Here is a 22,347-nt window from a genome sequence, read left to right on the forward strand (position 1 = left end):
TTTATAATAATCTTTTGAATAATATAAGTTTGCCTTCATGGGAAACTAGATTTTGTGCAAAACGAGTTTTAAAATAATAAAATCACAGTTCGTGAAAGAATATTTCCATGTCGACTGTTCCGGTCAGTTAAAGCTCTTCCATCAAATGTCAACATCCTTCACAGATCCGCACAGACTCACAGTTTTGGAATTCTATTCACAAGTTAACCTTTTCCAAAGCCGGACGAGGAAAACCTTGAGCACATTTTAACAAGCAAAAATCCAAACATCCTCTCGTTTAAATGTTTCCCCATCTTGGCGTCCTCATCATCAAACTTGACCATGTCGAAATGTGTCTTCTCATTCTAATTTCCTTCTCTTTTCTTCCCTTCTGCGCTCACACACCACCAACCGACTAACGTTAGTGACTGGGGCCAGGCAAACGAAAACTGAAACTATTTTCACTTGTCACGCTCGGCTTCACTGACGAGTGCCAAAAAAAATCACGAAACGCCTTACACTTTCAGTTTCAGTGTCACTTCCGCTGCCGTTGACCGCCATTAGTCGTCGTCGTTCACGGTCCCTTGCCAGATTTTTCCTGAGCACGGTCCAAGTCGATGTTTGTGCTGCTACCCACTAGACGACTTCCGAGAAACTGCCCGCGCGAACGATTCTCCAGCCAAAGGGAGACACCCCCGGGCAGGACAAATGGCAAATGTCGGCCCGCAAAATTAGCAGCGGCTTCTGCTCTTCTTCTTTGCAGTTTTGGGAAATTTGTGCACACATTTGTTGATGCGTTTTGGCTCATTTATCCTCCGAGCGAACGCGTAACGTGACGTGACGTGACACGGTGAAAATATGGGTGAACCAACAACGTGACTTGGGTTGGGATTCTTTCGAGGAATTTTCCTAACTGTGTGTCTTTCACGACTTGCTGGCTGCGCTGACTGTTGTGTAAAGTTGTTTATTTATATCGATTATAATTATTAATTATGTGTAGATTATATTTGCTGCGGTTGGCGGAGTATTTGCCGGGTTCTTGCCTTTGTATCTTTGGCCTAGATTACGAGTTCTTCTGTCTCTGAGTTGGGTGCAGTCTGGTTGAACAGGGAGATTTGAGGGATTCCATGCCAACGTTCGAATCAACAATTTTAATTATGTTGGTATTTCTTGATTATCATACAATATATTTCATCATTAGCAGTCTGGAATGTCTGCTCTGCAGTTCATATGAAGAACAAGACATTATAGTTTTATAAAAATTAAAAGTTTTTCAAAAAGTAGTACAGTTAAGACGAGATAATCTGAAGGTCTGGTAAAAATGTCACTTCAGAAATCGAATCACGAAAAAAAAAATTATAAACCCTGTGACAATTATGCGTAGAACAACAGAAATCGGTTGAAAATTTTCAATCGCGTTTTTCTCAGCTGCACATTTTTTGACATGGGAACGGCAGTAAACCACTCTTAAGTTATTTAGAGTTTTAAATTCAAGATGGCGTCCAAAATGGCGGAAATGAAACATTGACAAATGCATTTTGTAATTTAATAGGCAACAACCACTCAAATTTGACTAAAATGAGGTCGCAGAAATCGAATTTGATGTAAAAATAAGAAAATAAAAAAATGTGATGATTTGATTATGTACTCGAATTGCCAAACAAACTTTAGATAATCGAAAGCTTCTGATAATCGAGTCTGTGGGTAGTTTATGCAACTAGTTGCAAAATGCAGATTATTTCAAACCGTTTCGTAAATTTTGGTTGTATACTAGCTACAAAAATTGTATTTTGATAACAATTTGGAATAATCTATATCAATATATATAAAAAATTTCGACGATTTTGTTCGAACGCGAATCAATTCAACACGGAGCGTCGAATCGAGGTGCTCTTTATTGCGTTGGGTTCGTATAAGCCCAAGTAAGGTTCTTACGCTAACTAATTGACACTTTGGCCACTCTGGAACCGGTTCCGGAGCATCGGCAAATTGTATGGAGAAAGTTACGTAAAATCATATTTTGATCACAGGAGGCTGAATAAGCAAAAAATTAAAAAACGTCAACAAACGAAAAAACGGCAGAACGAAGTTTGTCGGGTAAGGCTTGTTTGATATAACTTTTTATGGACAGCATTACAATTTTAGAAAATTTGTATGGACGAACCATAGATGCAAAATGTGTAACTAGTTTCAGTTAAATAAAAAATGCTAAAATTTAAAAATTGTTACTCGAAGCCTCAGAGAATTGCAGGTTGAGTTAAAATAACGCTGTAATATTTTTTGGACAGATTTTTAAAACATAAAATATTTTTCCAGAAAATACGCTTAAAATTTGATAAAAGTTTTTTTTATTCTTTAAATCGTATAAATATATGTTTTATCAAGAATCCTTATTAAATTTGTGGATTTTGGTATTTTATCTTAAAAATATTTTTGTATGTATCGAGTTGCCATCAGTTTAATGTTGTATTTTTCAATGAAAAATCCACTACAACAAGAATTTATGCTTTACCTTCTTGTTCATTAGATTTTTTTTTTTTTTTTTGAAAACCTAAACACCTATATTCTCAAAACATTTTCATAGCAGCCTACATGATTTTTTTTATTTTGTCAGTTTTCCAATTTTAATATTATTTTAATATTTAAAAAAAGTTATTTTTGCTAACGAAGAAGGTTTAGACTTTGTTTCATAGATGAGATTTTCCGATCAATGAAAAACAAGATTTATCCACATTTGTTTACCAATTTTCATAAAAAAAAGTTAATGGGAATCCAAAGGGTTTCTAGGATTTTGATGATTATTTAGCCCTTTGATTCTCCAATAGATTAAAATAGTGAATGGAAACTTTTAAACAGCAATTCAACGTCAAACCAAAAAGGATCCAGATCAAAAGTGCTCCCATCTGTCTTAAATTTGTCATGGGAGTTTCATGGGCAATGACCCATGAAAAAAATATAAATATTTAAATAACTAGCCATAGTCCTAACATTTGAATGAAAAACGTGTTTTAAAATGTATTTTACACTAGTTCTGTTGTTTTGCAATCATAAGTTGACAAAAAAATACAGCTAAAATTTAAAAAAATCAAGAGATTTTTGAAAAAAACCCAAACTTGCTAAAAACTATTCTAAACGCATTTTCAATTGATTTCAGCTCATTGTACTTGAATTGTCATTAAAATTTTGAAGTTTTTCGCAATTCGCAATTCGCAATTTTCAGTGTAAGAACGGGCCTTGACCGATCTTATGCACCAGGTTCCCGACGAACACGCACTGCTCTTACACCTACATCTCACCCTTGCTCTGAGTCAGTACGAGCAACACGCTAGAACAAGCATTGAGTGTTCGTGCCAGGCATTCACACCTTCTTTTCCGGTTACGCATTTTAACTCGGCCGGGGGTGGTACATTACGTAGGGTTTGATGTAAGTATAAGCGCCTAACCATTTATAGTGTGCCTATCAACTTTCATTAAAGCAAAAACTGTTTTATTTTTAGTTTGAATTTAAAAACTAGTTGTTATTTCACTGTGTATTGTTTTCTCCTGAAATCTTCCCTATTGTTGAGTCGTGTTTATCTGTTGGTATTTCTTTTGTCGCGGTGTTTTGTTACAATATTTTGGTCCTAAGCATTTTAGAAAAGTTTTTCAAAAGTACAATAGTAATATTTGTGTTAATCCTTTAATCATTATAAAATTGAGTAAGGGCTCGAACCTCACTTGCTTAAGAAAAAGGTGAAGTTTCAAAACAATGGACAGTGAAAGAAATATACTATGTAAAGAATCAATAGTAAAAGAAAGATAGTAATTTATGAAGAAGATAAAGAAATTAACAATAGTTAATAAATAGAGGTAACAAACAAGCTTAGATTGTATTGAGGGCAATTTACAGGGAAGATGTGAAATTATTCAAATAGATAAATAAAGAAAAGGCACATGATAAACAAAATTGACATGGCTGCCAAATTAAGGGATAACAGACAGTTTGTTACAGCAGCATCAATTGGTAAAATAGAGTGGAAAAGCGTTGAGAAATAAGAGAATCAAATAAGTAAAATCGAAATCAAATGGAGGATAGTAAACAGAAGCCGTTTTAGAAAATCAGTGAAACAAAATAAACAGAAGATAGCTGTTAGCTGAAATGGAAAGAAGAGAAACCCCGTTCTGCGATGCTCAGGTACATCCACAGCTGTTGACTCAACATACTGCGAATCAAAACAATACCGTCTACAATCACAAATTACTTCCCTTTCCCACATTGACGCGCCCCTTTCTTCTAGCCGTCTCTACTCTGACCCTCGCTGGTCAAAGGTTTACGAGTCGTTTCCACAGGCCACCAGCTAGGTTACACCTTGTCATCATGATGACTAAACCAAGCCAACGTGGAGGTAAGAAAATAGGACACTTGCAAGGAACCAGAGCCATGCTGTTTTGTCCAAACAGCACTACGGATGTAGTTGGACTCCTTCCGGGATGTTCCTCGCCTAGGTGTGTCAACCGACGAGTATCATCAGTATCATGCACCCTTGGCCTGCTCATTAAAATTTTGAAGTTTTTGGGAAAAAAATTTGAAGGTGGGTGAGATGACAAAAACTTTAAATAAAATTTGTACTATCCTTTCAAGATATTTAAAAAACAAACAAGAACTTTTTTTTCATGCGAATATGCCTAAAATTTCCGTAATTTCCCGAATTTTTGGAAAATTTCAGCGGATTTTGTCAAATTCCCGACTTTTCACAACTTGAGTGGCCATTAGGGTGCCCAGAATATGGGACTTTTTTCAAAACCTCGCTCCACAAGCTAAATATTGTTCCTTGAACTATTTTAGGACTCTAGGCCAAATATGAGCAAAATCGGGCATCATTTACCCATTGATACTCGAAGGTGAAGTTTGTATGGGAAAAATCGAAAAAAATGTATGGAAACCCCAAGTTTTTCACGGTTTGGTCTGCACGGTGCGCCACTTCCATCCAAATATTTCCAAAAGTGAGAATCTTATTGAAAATTTAATGCTCTACAACTTTGTAGAACACACCAAAGCTGTAAAACTCGATCCTGAAAAGTTATTAGCGATTTAAAAAAGTCATTTTTGTATGAAAAACATTTTTTTCACCAACTTTAGGCCCGGGTATCAATGGGTTCATCTCATCCAATTACGCTCAAAACACAGATGCTTAAAATTACCCAAAAAACTGTTTTCTGCTTGTGGTGCAGGGGGACATTTTTTTCTAGGCACCTTAGTGGCCATCCTGCCTTATGACCTTTACACAGTGTTTCTCAACCGGTGAGGAATTCCCCCTGGGGGGGAATATGACCAATTTTGGGGGAGAATGAGGATGTATCAAAAATCGAATTAAATTAAACATGTATGCAAAAAAAAATCTTATCTGAAACAAATAAATTTCAACGTAATTAAAATTATTTTTGTAAATTGTCACAGATTGTATCAAGTTTTAGTAAAGTTTACGGCATTTTTTTTCAAAATTGAAAAATAAGTTTTATTTTTTAAGCGATCACTTTCACTTCTTAATGTTATTACATGGTTTCATACATGAGTGGTGGAAATAAAAAAAAATACTTGTTTTAAAAAATTCTAGAAATTTTTAATTTTGAAAAAAAAACACGAGATGTTATTTGGGTTTTTGAAAAAGATTATTTAAAAGAAATAAAAAAATTAAGCCCAAAAGTAAATGATTTTCTGAACAAAATTAAAAAAAAAAACTCTTCATTTAATACATCTGATTATACATTAAAGTATTACCGGAATACAAAGAAATAGTTTTGCTTCTTGTGGAATTGAACATTGAGAATTTCTGTAAGGTTTTGCTGAATACTGTATTGAATATCAAATGTTAAAAGAAATACTTGGTTTAACATTCTTTTACTGGAATGTATCTCTTTGTAAAATTTTCATGCCATACAACATTATCAGTGCAATGAATATGTTAATCCAAATGAATAATTAATTTGTGGATGAAATTCTGTAAAACTTTAGAAAATTTCTAATTTATTAAATGATTTGTTCATTTTTGGTTGAAAAATTCAATTTGTTTTACCAAATTATGATACCAACAAGTTAAAAATTTTGGGGGGGAATGAAGCTCTGGAAATTTTTCAAGGGTGGAATGGAACGAAAAAGGTTGAGAAACATTGCCTTTAAAGATCCCCAAAACTCGATTTCAATACCAAAATATTCAACAACAACATTTTATAAACATTTTCACAACGTACTGAACTGAAACTCACCTATGCCAACGTTGGCATGGAACTGCTGATCATCTTCTTTTCTGCGCCGTGCGCAGAATCTGATCTCGAAGTCGCTTAGCCTATGATTTTAACGCTAATTACTACACGCTACATTATCTGCTACCATGCCGAACTAACTAATTCATCTTTCGCCGTGCATCTAATGTGTTGATGCTGCTTCTGCTCCTAAAACTAACGAGGATTTGGACGTGTGATTGGCTGTGACTTGGTGGTGCTGGGAACGTGTGTTGTCTACTGGCTGCTGCTACGTGTCTTTTATCGGTGAACTGCTGCTACGCGCTGTGTGGGAATGTGACGGTGGTGGTTATCCAGAATCCGCACGGATGACACACGGGAAGCAGGTGCAACGGGTCGGTCGTCGACGGCAGTCTCGTGCGCGTGCGTGATTGATTACATTGTGCTGTCTCCTACTCTAACTTGCTACCGGAGGTGTGTGGAGTTGCTGCTCTCCAGGACGCTCGCGTCTCGTCACTGGGAGAATATGAAGAGGTAGATCATGACGATCACTATCACCAGGTACCAGATGAGCACCATGTAGTTCTGGTTCATTTTGAACATGCTGGTGGGTTAGAGGATCGATTCGGTCGCTCGCGATTCCCTTTCTGAAAAACCACGTCGGGTGATGCCAAAAATATCTCTAAATTTTCCCAAATATGCGCGCGATTTATTTATACTCTCCGGGGGGGAGCGCGCTTTCGTTCTGCTAGGGCGCGATGAGGCAATTCGAAGATCATCCGACACTCCAAGAACCAGCTCAAGTGACTCCACACGATGTGTCGGTCAAAATCAGCAACAAATTATTCCGAATCCCGTCCGTCGTCCACCTCGAGTGGCATCAACGTGTCTGCTGCTGGCGTTGCTATTAATCACTCTGGATCGCGCACCGACTCAAGTCGTCAGCTTCCGAAAGGGTTGCCCTTTTCTCCGGAACCAAACACAACCACGATGGCGGCGGCGCCCTCCGTTCAAAAAGGTCGAATCGCGCGGAACCACGGCGAAAAAACGCGACCACTCGCAACGCGCCGGCTATCTACTGGCCATATTCCGTGTGCCGTCCTGGTGACCACCCTCGGTGTGCTCTTTGAGGTGGGGAAAAATTCGTTTAAAATATAGTTATTAAAATAGCGCGAAAATACCCGCGCGCAGAACCAAGCTAGAGCGAAAAAAAGTTCGTCATCAACAACCCGTTTTTGGCACTAGTTGCTGTGGTCAAATCTCAACCACTAGGAAAAATTCTACTACCCCAAAACACACACCACACCTTTCAGCTATAGTCGGTCATTCACACTTTGCTAATGATTGAAGAGTATGCTCACAGAGGAGGAGAGGGGGAGCTAGCTCGGGAGCACTTGAGTGAGCGTACACGGATTTATTGGGATTATGCCAAAATCCGAGGTGGACGCCACCGTCGTTGGCCACTGCACTGCACTAGTGGGGAGATTATGCGAGATTTTCGGTTGAACCCGAAAGGTGCTAACCCCGGCCGGGCTTGACTTTTGGTTGGGGGTTTTGCAATCGACACGGATGATGAGTCAAGAACTTTGTTTTGAATGAATTTATATCAAGCTTGATTTGCTTCCGATCTTACGATGAGAACTTATCTTTTAAAGTAATAATTAATTAGGGTTGTAAGGATAAACTTATTGAAATGAAATTTACAAAATTCTCCCAGACTCAACCCTTCGACAGTCGCGTGTTTTGACAATTCATTCGTACACGGCAGTTCAAAGGGATAAAACCTGTGAAGGTTTTTTTTGGTAATGTATTAAATTAAATAAAAAATACACAAAAAATCACAAATATTCCGTATTTTGCAATAGAGCGCAATTCTCTGAGATATCGGTCATTCGATTTTTTTCGATTTTTTTTATCCGGCTGAAACTTTTTAGGTGCCTTAGGTATGTCCAAAGAAGCTATTTTGAATCATTAGTTTGTCCATATACATAATTTTTCATACAAATTTGGCAGCTGTCCATACAAAAATGATATATGAAAATTCAAAAATCTTTATCTTTTGAAGGATTTTTTTTTATCGATTTGGTGTCTTTGGCAAAGTTGTAGGTATGTATAAAAACTACACTGGAAAAAAATGATACAAGGTAAAAAAGTGTTTTAATTATTTTCCGATCTTTTCGAAAACAATATTTTCAATTTTTTAAATCAAAACTAACATTTCAAAGGGGCCAAGCATTCAATATAACGCCTTTTTGAAATGTTAGTCATGATTCAAAAAAATTAAACATTGTTTCCGAAAAGATCGGAAAATTTCACGAATGTTTCATATTTTAACATTGAAAATCGGACCATTAGTTGCTGTGATATCGACATTAGACTATTTAAAAAAATGAATAACAGCAACTTTTTTTTAAAAAGGTTACCTAAAAATGGCTCTTACATGAAAACGGTGCACTTTATTGTAATTTCACTAAAGTAGGGGAAATATACCCATTTTAATCACTCTAAGCCGTTCGACAAATTCTCATCACTTTTGCCATTTTCCGCTATTAAATCAACATGTTTAGGTGTATTAACAATGGAGAGTTGTTTACTCACATTTATATGAGCTATTTATTATTTTGAAACAGTCAAAAACACTTTATGAATGCTGTAATTCATGATCAAAGTGCTGATGGTCCGACAATAGAATTAGGCTGAAAAAGGGTATAGTTCCCCTACATTTTGATTGCAAATCCGATTTCACATCAACAAATTAGGTTGAAAATTTTTTGCGACCAACATTTCGATTTTTTTTTAAAAATCAGTATTGATTCAAAAATTCATAAATCGGTCAAAGATTTTTTGTCCGCTCTGGAAATTTCAGAAATGTTGGCATTTGATGTCCCCTAAAACATATCAGAAAAAATAATGTTTTTTTTAAACCAGGTTTTTCGCAATTCGCAATTCGCAATTTTCAGTGTAAGAACGGGCCTTGACCGATCTTATGCACCAGGTTCCCGACGAACACGCACTGCCCTTACACCTACATCTCACCCTTGCTCTGAGTCAGTACGAGCAGCACGCTAGAACACGCTTTGAGTGTTCGTGCCAGGCATGCACACCTTCTTTTCCGGTTACGCATTTTAACTCGGCCGGGGGTGGTACATTACGTAGGGTTTGATGTAAGTATAAGCGCCTAACCATTTAAAGTGTGCCTATCAACTTTCATTAAAGCAAAAACTGTTTTATTTTTAAGTTTGAATTCAAAAACTAGTTGTTATTTTACTGGGTGTTGTTTTTCTCCTGAAATCTTTCCTAGTGTTGAGTCGTGTTTATCTGTTGCTATTTCTTTTGTCGCGGTGTTTTGTTACAATTTTTGGTCCTAAGCATGTTACATATAAAGTTTACCAAAAGTACAATAGTAATATTTGTGTTAATCCTATAACCATTCCATAAATTGAGTAAGGGCTCAAACCTCACTTTTCAAACAAAGGGTGAAGATTGAAGAGAATAATGAGAGAATAAGAGAATGATGAGCGTTTTTTAAAGAATGAAAATGAGAAGCTGGATGTATTAGATGTAAAATAAGACAATAGTTAATAAATAGAGATACAAAACAAGCTTAGATTATAGTAATGATAATTTATGGGACAGATAAAGAATTATTCAAATAAATAAATTCGCAATAAAATCAAAAAAAGATTAGGCGAATATTAAATAGACTTGATATTACTAGTACATTAAGGAAAAGTATATTTTTAAGGAAAAAAAAAAAAAACAAAGTTTGTTACAGCAGTATCAATTGGTAAAAAAGAGTGGAAAAGCTTTTAAGAGATAACAGAATCAAAAGTTAGTAAAATCAAAATCAAATGATGGATATTAAATAGAAGAATCAGTGAAGAATTGAGAATCAGTAGAGCAAAATAAAAAAGGAGATAGGTGGTAGCTGAGAATGAAAGAAGAGAAACCCCGTTGTGCGATGTTTCAGGTACATCCACAGCAGTTGACTCAACATACTGCGAATCGAAACAATACCGTCTACAATCACAAATAACTTCCCTTTCCTACATTGTCGCGCCCCTTTCTTTTAGCCGTTTCGACTCTGACCCGCGGTGGTCAAAGGTTTACGATCCGTTTCCACAGGCCACCAGCTAGGTCATCATGAAAACCAAGCCAACGTGGAGGTAAGAAAATAGGACACTCGCAAGGAACCAGAGCTATACTGTTCTGATCAAGATAATTCGGATGATCTAACAGAACTACGGATGTAGTTAGTTACGCTCCTTCCAGGATGTTCCTTACGTGGACGTCAACCGAAGAGCACGCAACAAGGTCAGTGCCATTGCATGCTCTTAGGTATCAATCCTTGGCCTGCTTTTTTAAACCAGGTTTTTGTGACAAAAAATTAAATTAAAAATCACCAAAAACTTTTTTACCGTGTATCATTTCTTTTTCTTTGTAGACCTTATCCATACCTACAACTTTGCCGAAGACACCAAATCGATCAAAAAATTCCATCAAATGATAAAGACATTTGAATTTTCATATATTATTTTTGTATGGACAGCTGCCAAATTTGCATGAAAAATTATATGGACAAACTTATTATGAAAAATTGCTTCTTTGGGCATACCGAAGGCACCAAAAAAGTTTCAGCCGGATTAAAAAATACTAAATTAAAATTAAAAAAAAAGACTGATTTCGCAGAGAATTGCTCAATAAAAAAACTTTCTTAATTTGCAATTTGAGTGTCAGACGACGCCAAAATTAAAAAATAATGTTTTTTTAATACTCAAATCATAAAAATTCTATTACAGTGAAAATTCATACAACATTTCACGTCGGATGATACCCTAATTGCTTTTTATATAAAAAAAAATAGTATTAAAAATTGTGGGTGTAGTAAAAATCTATACAAAATTTCGCGTCGTTCGATAACCATATTGCAATTTTGAGGGAGTATTTACAAAAATACGGTATTTTGAGAAATAATTTAGTATTTTACCCTAATTTTAACAATAAACGAAATTGCAGTTCGTTTGATATCGATATTGTAAATTAAAAAAATATGTATAAAAAAATGTGAAACTTTGAGAAAATTTTAGTATTTAACAATCAAACTCTCAAGTAGTAACGGTAAGGAGCCATTCCTCCATAAATGAGCATTTGTTTTGGAAATACAATTTCTGTTTTGTTGCAAGTGATATGATCAACACTAAGTGTTTTAGTGCCTTTGCAAATGTTAAGGTTGATTTGAAAATTTTAAAAATATTATGCCCTGGCATCTAATAGACGAATCCAGTTTGAAATGGCCGCTAGGTGGCCAATGGTGTTAGAAATGACAGCTTCCATGTATTTGAATATGGGAGCTCAGGAAAACTCAATTTTTAAGCAATAAAATGATTATTTATGATAAAAGTATTGATGGATTAGGTGCACAAAATGTGTCTAGAATATTAATAAAATAAAAAACTGTTCGAAAAATTTGCAATCGAGATAAGTACACCACTCGATTCAGCAGGAATTTTGGGCACCAAAAATATATAGTTATCATATGTTAAGTTATATATTTTAAAAGAAAATTAACACAAAGTATGAAAATCGAGACATTTAGTATGGGAGCTGTCAAATCTCTCACCATCAAAACGCAGCGTTGAGCTTTCGCTGGATTTGTCTATGGCCCAATGTTTAATTTTAATAAATGAAACAATTGAGCAATTCTCTACGAAGTCGGTCTTTTTTTAGAATTTTAATTTTTGTATTTTTTGATCCGCCTGAAACTTTTTTGGTGCCTTCGGTATGCCCAAAGAAGCCATTTTGCATCATTAGTTTGTCCCATACAAATTTGGCAGCTGTCCATACAAAAATGATGTATGAAAATTCAAAAATCTGTATCTTTTGAAGGAATTTTTTGATCGATTGGTGTCTTCGGCAAAGTTGTAGGTGGACAATTAATGGTCCGATTTACAATGTTAAAATATGAAACATTCGTGAAATTTCCCGATCTTTTCGAAAAAAATATTTCAAAAAAATTAAATCAAGAAAAACATTTCAAAAGGGCCAAACATTCAATATTACGCCTTTTTGAAATGTTAGTCTAGGTTTAAAAATTTGGAAAATATTTTTTTCGAAAAAATCTGAAAAATTCCACGAATGTTTCATATTTTAACATTGTAAATCGGACCATTAGTTGCTGAGATATCGACATTTGAAAATGATGGTTTGTTTGGGTGAGAATTAGAAAACATAAATTTTCCTATTTTTAAACACTTGCATGGCAATATCTCAGCAACTAAGGGTCGTATCAACAAAGTTCAAAAAAGCAAAATATAGAGAATTTTCTCAGCTTTTCAAAAATATTTTTTTCAAAAGTGGGCAAACATGTGCACTAATTTTAAAAATTGAAAAACTGCGACTATTTTCAAAAAAGTCTCCTAAAAATGGATTTAATTTGAAAACGGTGCACTTTATCAAAATTTCACTAAAGTGCTTTTTGATTGCAAATTTGATTTTACATCGAAAACTGAATTTGAAAATTTTTTGCGACCAATATTTCGATTTTTTGAAAAAATCAGTGTTGATTAAAAAATTCATAACTCGGTCAAACATTTTGTGCACAACCTGGAAATTTCTGAAAAGTTGGCATTTGATGTCCTCTAAAACATATTTTAGAAAATAAAAAAAAATAAAAGTAGTGTTTTTTTGCAAATCAAGTTTCTGTGACAAAAAGTGAAATAAAAAATCACCAAAATGTTTTTTACCGTGTATCATATTTTTTCAGTGTAGTCCATATCCATACCTACAACTTTGCCCAAGACACCAAATCGATCAAAAAATTCCTTCAAAAGATACAGGTCGAAGGCTATGTGACGCTCCATACATTCAAAAAAAATTGTATGGGCATTTTGTCACGAGGGGGGTCAAAAATCACTTTTTTTGCGTTACGTAATAAAAGAATGCTCCCTTAGATTAGAACTCTGTTTGGAAAATTTTGTCAAGGATTGAAAACAATAACAAATGAATGGCACAAACAGATTTCATTGGTCATAAAATCCAGAAAAATGCTAAATTTTTGGAAAATTTCTAAAAATGTTTGTTGCGTTCTAATCTTAATTTTGTACATTGAAAAAAATGGTTGTTTGCCCCATTGACAACTTTTTTCTCATACTTTGCATACACTTTCTAGCAAAATCACTCCACAACAGGTGAACCTGACATCCACGAGCGATAAATTATAACTACTTTTTATATAAACACAGCCCAAGAACCTCTGCTATAATGTCTAGACAACTGCTCGCCAACAACAGTGTAGTAGACAACAAGTCCACAAGTTTTCTAAGCGACCACACTGAGAAACAATATGTGCACGCCAAAATAATGAGCGCAATACACCATGTGTTTCAGCAGCCGAGTCCATTTTCGAGGTTAAAAATACACATTCCGTGCCACCTCAAGTACTAAATCTTTCGTTCGACCTTGCCGCAGGCAAAACCAAGCCAAGTCGCGGGGACGGACGGACAGATGCACATTGTTGCAAAACTAACAAACCCCCCAGCTGAAACAGAAGCATGTCTCGTTTTTTTAAGGAAATTAGAACAAAAAAAACACTCAAGAAACAACAAACCGAAAGTTCTGCCAGAGAAACTAAACAGAATACGGGCAAACATTTTCGAGATTTCACTCCGCGCTCGTGTGCTAATGATGATGTTTCAGCTATGTAGATATCTTGTTTAAGGTGGTACTGAACGAGAATAAGGTGTTGATGTAAGTTTAGGGTGGGTGGATGAATATTGAGAAAAAAGGCAGCAAAAACACTGTTCAATCAAAGTTCAACGACATTTGCAAAACAATAAAAAAAAAAAAAACAAATTTTCAAACTACAAAGTGGGTTCAAACCATGAAATCCAACCACCCCGAAAAAATTCAACCTGCTGTTTACTTATCCTGGGCTTGTTTTCTCTCTGTATAAATTGAGAAAACCACAGGATCGGAATAACATTTGGGATTGTTAATTGGTTTGCGCGAAAAAGGTTTCCCCTCTAAACAAATAAACCACAGACTTACAGATGAGAATTCTATTCTAAATTCTATAAATCAGCAAACGGTCAATTTGAATAATTGGAAACTCACCACGGCCATTTCGAATTCACCACAGCTCATTTTCGTGCGTTTGACAGTTGCGTGAAACTGTGTGCACCCACACTATCAAACACAGCGGTCAATGCGCGTGTCCACAACTAGATGCATGGCTTTCTACCTAAGGTACTCGCGATTGAGTGTGCAGTAGTGCGGTTGTCAAAATCGCTATCTCTGACTCTGTCACTCCGATGGAAGCTGACTTTGTTTATGTTTTGGTTTTCCTGGCACAGTCCATAGTTCGTTTGTTTTTGTTTTGGTTTTTGTGGCACGGAGTGATGCACTCACACTAATGTAAATCAAGATCGCGAGTACCTATGTTGTACAGCCTTGAACTAAATGGCTCTAGTGAGAAGTGATCGATAAATAGTTTTGTTCAATTATTCACGTCTTTTTGTCCGTGACCAAACCTTAAACCACTGGCCACGAGATTAGCCGCGCCTGTTTGCACTTTTCAATTTGTGTCTGTTGCTGGTTAGAATGGGCAATGTGTGAAGTTTACATTATTAATTAATAAAACTTTAGCGTGATTGAAAACTAGAGCGTTAAATTTCCCGTTCTGGGATTTCCCGTAAAAAAATCCCGTTTCCCGAGAAATTTTAAATTTTCCGGGAATTCCTAAAATTCAATTTTTTTTGAATATATATATTTTTTTTTTTTGAAAGTGCTCTCAAAGAAATAATAAATGAAGAAACTCAACATAATTTTGTTCTATTCAGTGTATTGTTAAGTTAATATAAAATTAAACAGATAAATTCTAAAGCATCTGGAAATAGATTTTGTCTTATAAAATAATAAAAAATTTAGGAAAGCATTCTAAGGAGCAATTCTCTACGAAATCGGTTTTTTTTTATTTTAATTTTTGAATTTTCTAATTCGGATGCAACTTTTGCGGTGTCTTTGGTATGCCCAAAGAAGCCATTTTGCACCATTTGTTTGTCCATATAATTTTCCACACTAATTTCTCAGCTGTCCATACAAACATGTTATACGAAAATTCAAAAATATATATCTTTTCAAGGATTTTTTAAATCGATTTAGTGTCTTCGGCAAAGTTGTAGGTATGGATAAAGGCTACACTGAAAAAAAGGATACATGGTAAAACAAATTTAATGATTTTTTATTTAACTTTTTGTCACTAAAACTTGATTTGCAAAAAAAAAACACTTTTTTTTATATGTTTTATTGGATATAAAATGACAACTTTTCAGAAATTTCCAGGTGGTGCAAATTTTTGACCGAGTTATGATTTTTTTTAATCAATCCTATTTTTTTTCAAAAAATCGAAATAATGGTCGCAAAAAAATCAGCTTCATTTTTCGATGTAAAATGGAATTTGCAATCAAAAAGTAATGCTGAGAAAATTATCTATATTTTGCTTTTTTGAACATTGTTGATACGACCCTTAGTTGCTGAGATATTGCCATGTAAGTGTTAAAAAACAGGAAAAATTGATGTTTTCTAATTCTCACCCAAACAAACCACCATTTTCTAATGTCGATATCTCAGCAACTAATTGTCCGATTTTCAATGTGAAACATTTGTGAAATTTTCCGATCTTTTCGGAAATCTTTTCAAAAATTTTAAAACAAGACTAACATTTCAAAAGGGCCAACCAATATTACGCCTTTTTAAAATGTTAGTCTTGGTTTAAAAAAATTGAAAATATATATATTTTTATTATTGTCACCCCTTCTCGCCAAAGCAAAATTGAGTTTTTTTTTTAGTTTACCATGATCAAATGAGATGAAAACTTAGGGGAACAGCATCTTATTCCAGCGTGCCTCTAATGTTGTCATATCAGCACTTTGACATTCAATTACAGCTAATTAAAAGCGTTCTCAACTGAAATCGAGTGATAAATAGTTCAATAAAGAGTGAGCAAGCAAGATTCTATCAAAAGTTTTGCAAAATAAGTTGTTTAAATACTGAAAAGCGGCATATTGGCTGGAGTTAAGAGCGAGTGCTTAACCTGCCCAACATACGAAAATTTCCCCTAATTTGTTTGTTTTTTTTCGTTTCGGCTACACTTTTTTAAACTGGACACAGAGGCAAGTTGAGAAGAAGGTATTTGATTGTGGAGTATGGATTCATTTTACTCATAGCTCAAATACTTTGATAAAAAAAATACTTCTCAACAAAAAATACCAAAGATCATATTTGATTTTTCGCGATTCTGCACAGAATTACACCAGATATTTTTATTATGAAAACATCTCTAATTGGAATTTAATTTTACATTCGTGTTAATAAATGTTTCACGAGGTTCAAAATAAATTACACACAATTACAGGTCATTTAAGCTGGCTAAAAACACACGAGTAGAGCAACGGCTCGCAAGACGTGCATGATTAATCAATTTTGAGCGGCGATACTTAAAAAATCGTCATTTATCTCTGCCAGCGGGTTTAAATCACACACCAGCGCGATCATCAAGGAGGGAGAACTTTTATTTTGAATTTTCACGCTAATTTTTGCTCGTTTCAGCTCGGGGAAAAAATGTCGCACGACGACGTAAACACAGGCACATGTGTCGCTACGGTTGAGAAAGAAAGGTGTGTTTTGCTGATGCTGTGACACACACGAGTGGTTCAAAGCGATGTCCAAGATGGAAAACAGCTGAGCAGATTTTCAGAGGTGAGTCAGTTTATTATTTTATTTTTTCCTAGATGGTGACATGAAAATGCCATTTTCCATCAGTTTGAAATTTGTTACAATAACTTAAAGTTTTACGACTTGAAAACTATTTAGAACGTGTTTCAAATCATTGGAGATTTTCCCAAAAGAAAACGATTTGTGATTTGTTTATATTTACCCAACTGACGTCAATGGCAGAGTTGACGATCCAAATCCGATGCACTTTTATGATGTGGATTTAAATGAATGGAATTTATTGAGATTCACAGCTCGTCAAGCGTAACGACACACACACAGTACACACACACCCACATTAATAAATGCTAACCAGAGCGCCCAGAAGAAATGCAATAAATCTACGACGAGTTGTGATCGGTGGACGATACTCAGCAGCTTCAGCAGCAACACAACTTCAAAGACCATCATCGAGAAAAGAAGCGCAATCGTCGTCAGAATCAACAAGCCGTTTTTCCCGCGTACCCCTCAAACTCAACTGTTTGTGTGTATGTGTGTTTGTGTATGTGTGACACGCGGGGGAACGAGCTATTTATAGATTTCTGTTCTTGTCGCTGTTGTACGGATCGGATCTGTGATCTTCTCTTGGGCGAGACAACGACGACGGCGACAACGACAACGACGCGTTTTGAGAGCGACACGATTTTTTTGTGTGTATAAATCCGTAAAATGATTAAAAGTGGCGCTGTAATGGAGAATTTGTTTTGCATATGCAAAGTTATATGGATCATAATGGGATTTTTCAGAATAACCAAATACTAGAGTACAGTCATCCCACATATTCGGAACACCCACAAATTCGGAACTCTTTTGTGATAATTTTTCAAAAGCATACCAAATGCAGCTTTTCTGTCGCCTTTACTATTGACCTTTATTTGGACATTCTCTTGCTAGTTCACTAGGAAAAGTAGTACTTTTTGAACAAAAAACTTCATTTAAAGACTATTTTATCTTGAGCAGAAAAACACTGCCTCCAAATTGCCTTTTCCATATTGTGGGATGTTATTGTGCCTCCCACAATTGTGGAACAACTGAATTTAACTGATATTTTCACACAAAAAAAAAAGTTATGAGACCATGGATAAATCATCACTAAGCTTGGGTTTCACTGGTTTCAGTGAGTGAAGTCATTATTTTGTTACGAATATGGACTTTTGGAAGGATCTAAAGTTTGTTTACATCCGTAATAAAAAAAAGTGTTCCGAATTTGTGGATTTAAAGGGTCAATGTTTTTCTAAAAAAAAAAATGATATAAAACGTAAAAAAATACCGTCGGTCAATACATCAATCGAAATATCACAAAAGCTTTCACAAGAAGGTAGAAGCAAATCATCATGTTCAACTTTCGATTTTCTATGATTTTTGGAACATCGGCCGATCTGTAAACCGTTCCGAATATGTGGGATTACTGTATTATTTTAGGAAAATAAAAATAAATCTCAATTCATTTGGAAATTTTTATTATAAATATAGCAATATTTCTAGAGTTTTTTCCAAAGAATGGAGCTCTTTCAAAAACGCAGATTCGATTTTTACAGGTGATCTTTTTTAAAAAATTAGCCCATGAGAATAAGGCCTTCAGTAATTTCGGGATTTATCTTCTCCGTCCGATTACAGTAGAGATACTTTCTCAGAAATCAGCCATGTTTTGGATTATTTTGAAATACACTCAACCCCCGGTGGTTGGTCACTTTTTCGTTTGACACTTTTTTAGTTTGTACCCCGTTGGTTGGTCAAAGTCAAACTAAAAAGTGACGAACTGTCACCTTTTACACGGCGCTCACGCACACTATCAAAGCAAATGTTTGGTAGTGTGTGTGTGAACTCCGTGTAAAAAGGGTGTCAAACTAAAAAGTGACCCCGTTCGCTTGACAACAGTTGGTGTCAAACCATCGGGGTTTGAGTGTATTCGAGAACCTGTATCTAGAGAACAACATTTCTGATGAATTTGGTATCTTCGGCAAAGTCGTAGGAAGACAATTCTAGAAAAAAATGGTACGTTCTAAACATTTGTTTCTATACTTTACATTGCAACACAAAAAAAAATCGATTTGCCAAAAAAAAACAATATGTTTGGAAATTTGAACTTTTCTTTTGTGTTTTAGATGATCAAAAGAGACAACTTTTGAGCTATGACCCAGCAAGGCAAGAAATATTTCGCAGTGTTGCCATTTTGCCAGGTCCGGTGGCGCAGTGGTTAGCGTGGTAGCCTCTCACCTCAGTATGGCCTGGGTTCAATTCCAGACAGACCCGGTGGCATTTTTCGAGACGAGATTTGCAACTTGCAACAACTTGCAACAAACTTGCGACATGGGGGTCGTTAAAGTGAATTTCTTTTTTTTGCCATTTTAAAAAGAAATATCATTATTTTTAGAAATCTGAAGATAAAGTCTAAAAAAACATTTGAAATAGGCATACAGTCCCTTAAGGGCACATCAACCAAGAAAGTTGTAGTCTTCTTATTCCAAAATATTTAAACTAACGGACCCAATCCTGCAACATTGTGATTGTAAAAAACAGTCAAATGTTATTGTAAATAATGTTGTGTATAGTTCTTTAGTGGAATATAAAAACTCTAGACTTCTAATTTCTAATCTACGCTAAAGTGATTTTGAATTTTTAAATCCAAGTTGGCTACCAAAAGTGCGGTAATGAAATATTGAAAAAAAAGCATTTTGTAATTTATCAGGAAATCAACTATTTCAAATTGTCCCGCCCGTGTGGATCAATCGGATATCAACTGTTCAAATTATTAGGAAATCAATTATTTCAAACTGTCCCGCCCGTGTGGATCAATCGGACCGCGCACTGGACTCACAATCTAGAGGTCGCCGGTTCGAATCCCGCGGCGGGCGCTCTAAAATTATTTGTGTAAATATGGGTATTCGGCGCCGTCGCTCCGTGCCATACTTTCATACACTTAGGAGCCCAGGGCGGCGAAGACACTAGTGGTTGGTACTAGCAATGGTGGCCGACAGCTATAAAGTCAACTTCGTTTTTTTTTAACTATTCAAATTTGTCTGAAATTGGGTCAAAGAAACCGAATTTAATGTTAAAAGAAAGAAAAAAATGAAAACAATTTTTTTCTTCATGGTTTGGTTATCCGATGTCTCATTCAGATTATTAAACTTCGGATAATTGCGATAATCGATTCTGGACTGTAATTTTTAATTTACAGTATCGCGTCGCCTGCTATTTGTGCTCGCGAATGGAGTGGTTGATTTTGAACAATCAGGACCCTTGACCAGAAAACCTTTTTTTTTTATTTCTTTTTTTTTACTTTGCCTATTTTAGAAATAGATGTCAACTATATTGCTTTTTTCTCCTTTTTGACGTTCCTTTTGACCATGAATAAACTAAAACTAAAGCACGCAATGTAAACAATAACAAAAATGTTTTGTTTGGTTGTGCATTGTCCCGAATTTTGGTTGAATTTGGTTGCCTAAGTCCCGAGTTATAATCGAAAAATTTAACGGAAGTCGGGCATGCACGTGTGTCAAAACGTCTTCTGACTAAATTCCTTTTGGCTAGTTGTCGCTCTTGCAGCAATTTTTAGGGTGTGTTAAGGATAGCACAATCAGATCGAAACAATGCACGGAGTTTTTTTTAAATATCTCTGGATTGAAATCGAATATTGGGAATCTGTGGAGGGCTGCACAAAATGCAACTGCGACAAAATAGCACGATCACAACGCTGTATGATTTCAAACGATTATATTTTATGTCAGAGAAATCGAAAAGACACGATTTTTGCAACAATCAATTGAAAAATTATTCAGAAATTTCTTTTGGAATTTCAATACTGGCAAAAAAAAGCTTTAGTATCGAAACAATTCTATTTTAATGAAGGTTTTACACCTGAATGGCGCCCTCCACAGGTAAAAATCAAAATAGTGGCTTTTCTCTATACATTTTGAGGATTTCCCATACAAAACTTTAAGCGATTTGAAGGAGGGGTTCCCGTGGTCAGAATGAGCTCAAATTTGGAATTCCTAGTGATGGGCCAATCATTGATTTCAGGAGGTAGCGCCGAGAATGCCTGGATTTGGACCACTCTAAATATATCTAGATTCAATAAACGTTTATTAGATTCGTATTACTTACGGAGCTCCCGAAACCCGAAACCTAGAGTTTGCAAGTATGACTCACCTGGTAAAAGATAACGATACTTTCTTGTCTCTACTAGGAAGGAGGACACGATGAATCATACTTTTTACTCAATGACCCTTTTTTGTATATCCTTGTATGTTGGCAGCATTTCCTTCAAGATTGAATTCCATTCCAACCCAACCCATGTGTCGACATCAGAACAATTCGAACCATTCACTGCATTGCTCTAAAAGTTGAACAATTCTCATTCAACAATAACAAATCAGCAGAAGGAGAAGCAACAACATATGGAAAGTGTCTTCATTCTCGGCCGGTGCCCGACATCCGGAGAACGCAAAATTCTTCTGAAATCCCATCCCAACTCAACGCCGTCGCCTTCCTCCTCAGAGTCATGTGTCCCGAGGAATGTCGATGTCGAAGCGCGGATCATCGCAACAACCAGCAATATAGCAACAGATGGAAGCGTCGTCGAGGACTGTGCTAGTTTCGCGTATTATTTTCGCAGCATTTTTCCGCGACAGAATCCTTAACCTTTAGAGCTGATGGTGACCGCCGGGACGGGAGGAAAATCTTCCGAGAGACACACAAACACACACTCGCAGCGGCGGCGTTCGCGGTCATAAAGACACACAAGCAGAGAAGGAAAAACCGAGAGGGAAAAAAAATCGAAGAAAATATTTCAACGTTTTATAATTAGCATCACTTACTTAAAGAGGGAGGGGAACGTCGGGAAGACGGCACAGAATCTTCCTCCTACTTTGGAAAGATCGCTGCCGCGGGCCGGCAAGCCGCTGCGTCGAATCTGCTTTGTTCCGAGAGCGCTTCTTCACTCAATTTAACTTGAAGAATCGGCTTCTTCCGAGAACCGGAGCACCACTTCCCAACTTGGGCACAGAACAAGCCAACCAGCGCTATTCCCAAAAACGGAACGGAACAACAAAAGCACCACACACAAAAAAAGACGGGAATCTTCCTCCTTCTTCTATCACAGATGATCACATAATCGAGAACTTTTCCCCGTGGACCACTTTCATTCCGTCGGAGCAGGACCACAAGCGCGCGCGGTCAATATCTTAGAAGGTAAACTCGTCCACTACACCCGCACGGTTGTCACGCACGAAACGTTCACGCGGATTCACGAAATTCGAATGAAAATTATTGGTATTTTTGCTTCCGAAAGGCAGCAGCGGCGACCGAACACGGCTCCTCCTCACAGAAAGACTAAAGATTTTTTTTTTGTGTTTGAAATTTTGACAGCGAAAATGTTCA

At 36.0% G+C, this 22,347-nt stretch overlaps 1 protein-coding gene across 5 annotated transcripts in view; it reads right to left on the bottom strand.

The window, feature by feature from the left end:
• The window catches only part of LOC120426283 (rho guanine nucleotide exchange factor 7), a 39,918-nt gene extending 17,633 nt beyond the window's left edge, over positions 1–22,285 (bottom strand). For 2 of the 5 annotated variants that reach the window (XM_039591031.2, XM_039591028.2), the window contains exon 1: positions 21,786–22,285. The gene's annotated coding sequence lies outside the window, so the exon portion shown is untranslated. Of the gene's footprint in view, positions 1–498; positions 709–6,222; positions 6,363–21,785 lie in introns of those variants that run through there. The other 3 variants (XM_039591032.2, XM_039591029.2, XM_039591030.2) reach the window with 3 other exon arrangements.
• Between the last annotated feature and the right edge of the window lie 62 nt (positions 22,286–22,347).

This window comes from Culex pipiens, chromosome 2 (genome assembly GCF_016801865.2).
Source record: "Culex pipiens pallens isolate TS chromosome 2, TS_CPP_V2, whole genome shotgun sequence".
Taxonomy (NCBI): domain Eukaryota; kingdom Metazoa; phylum Arthropoda; class Insecta; order Diptera; family Culicidae; genus Culex; species Culex pipiens.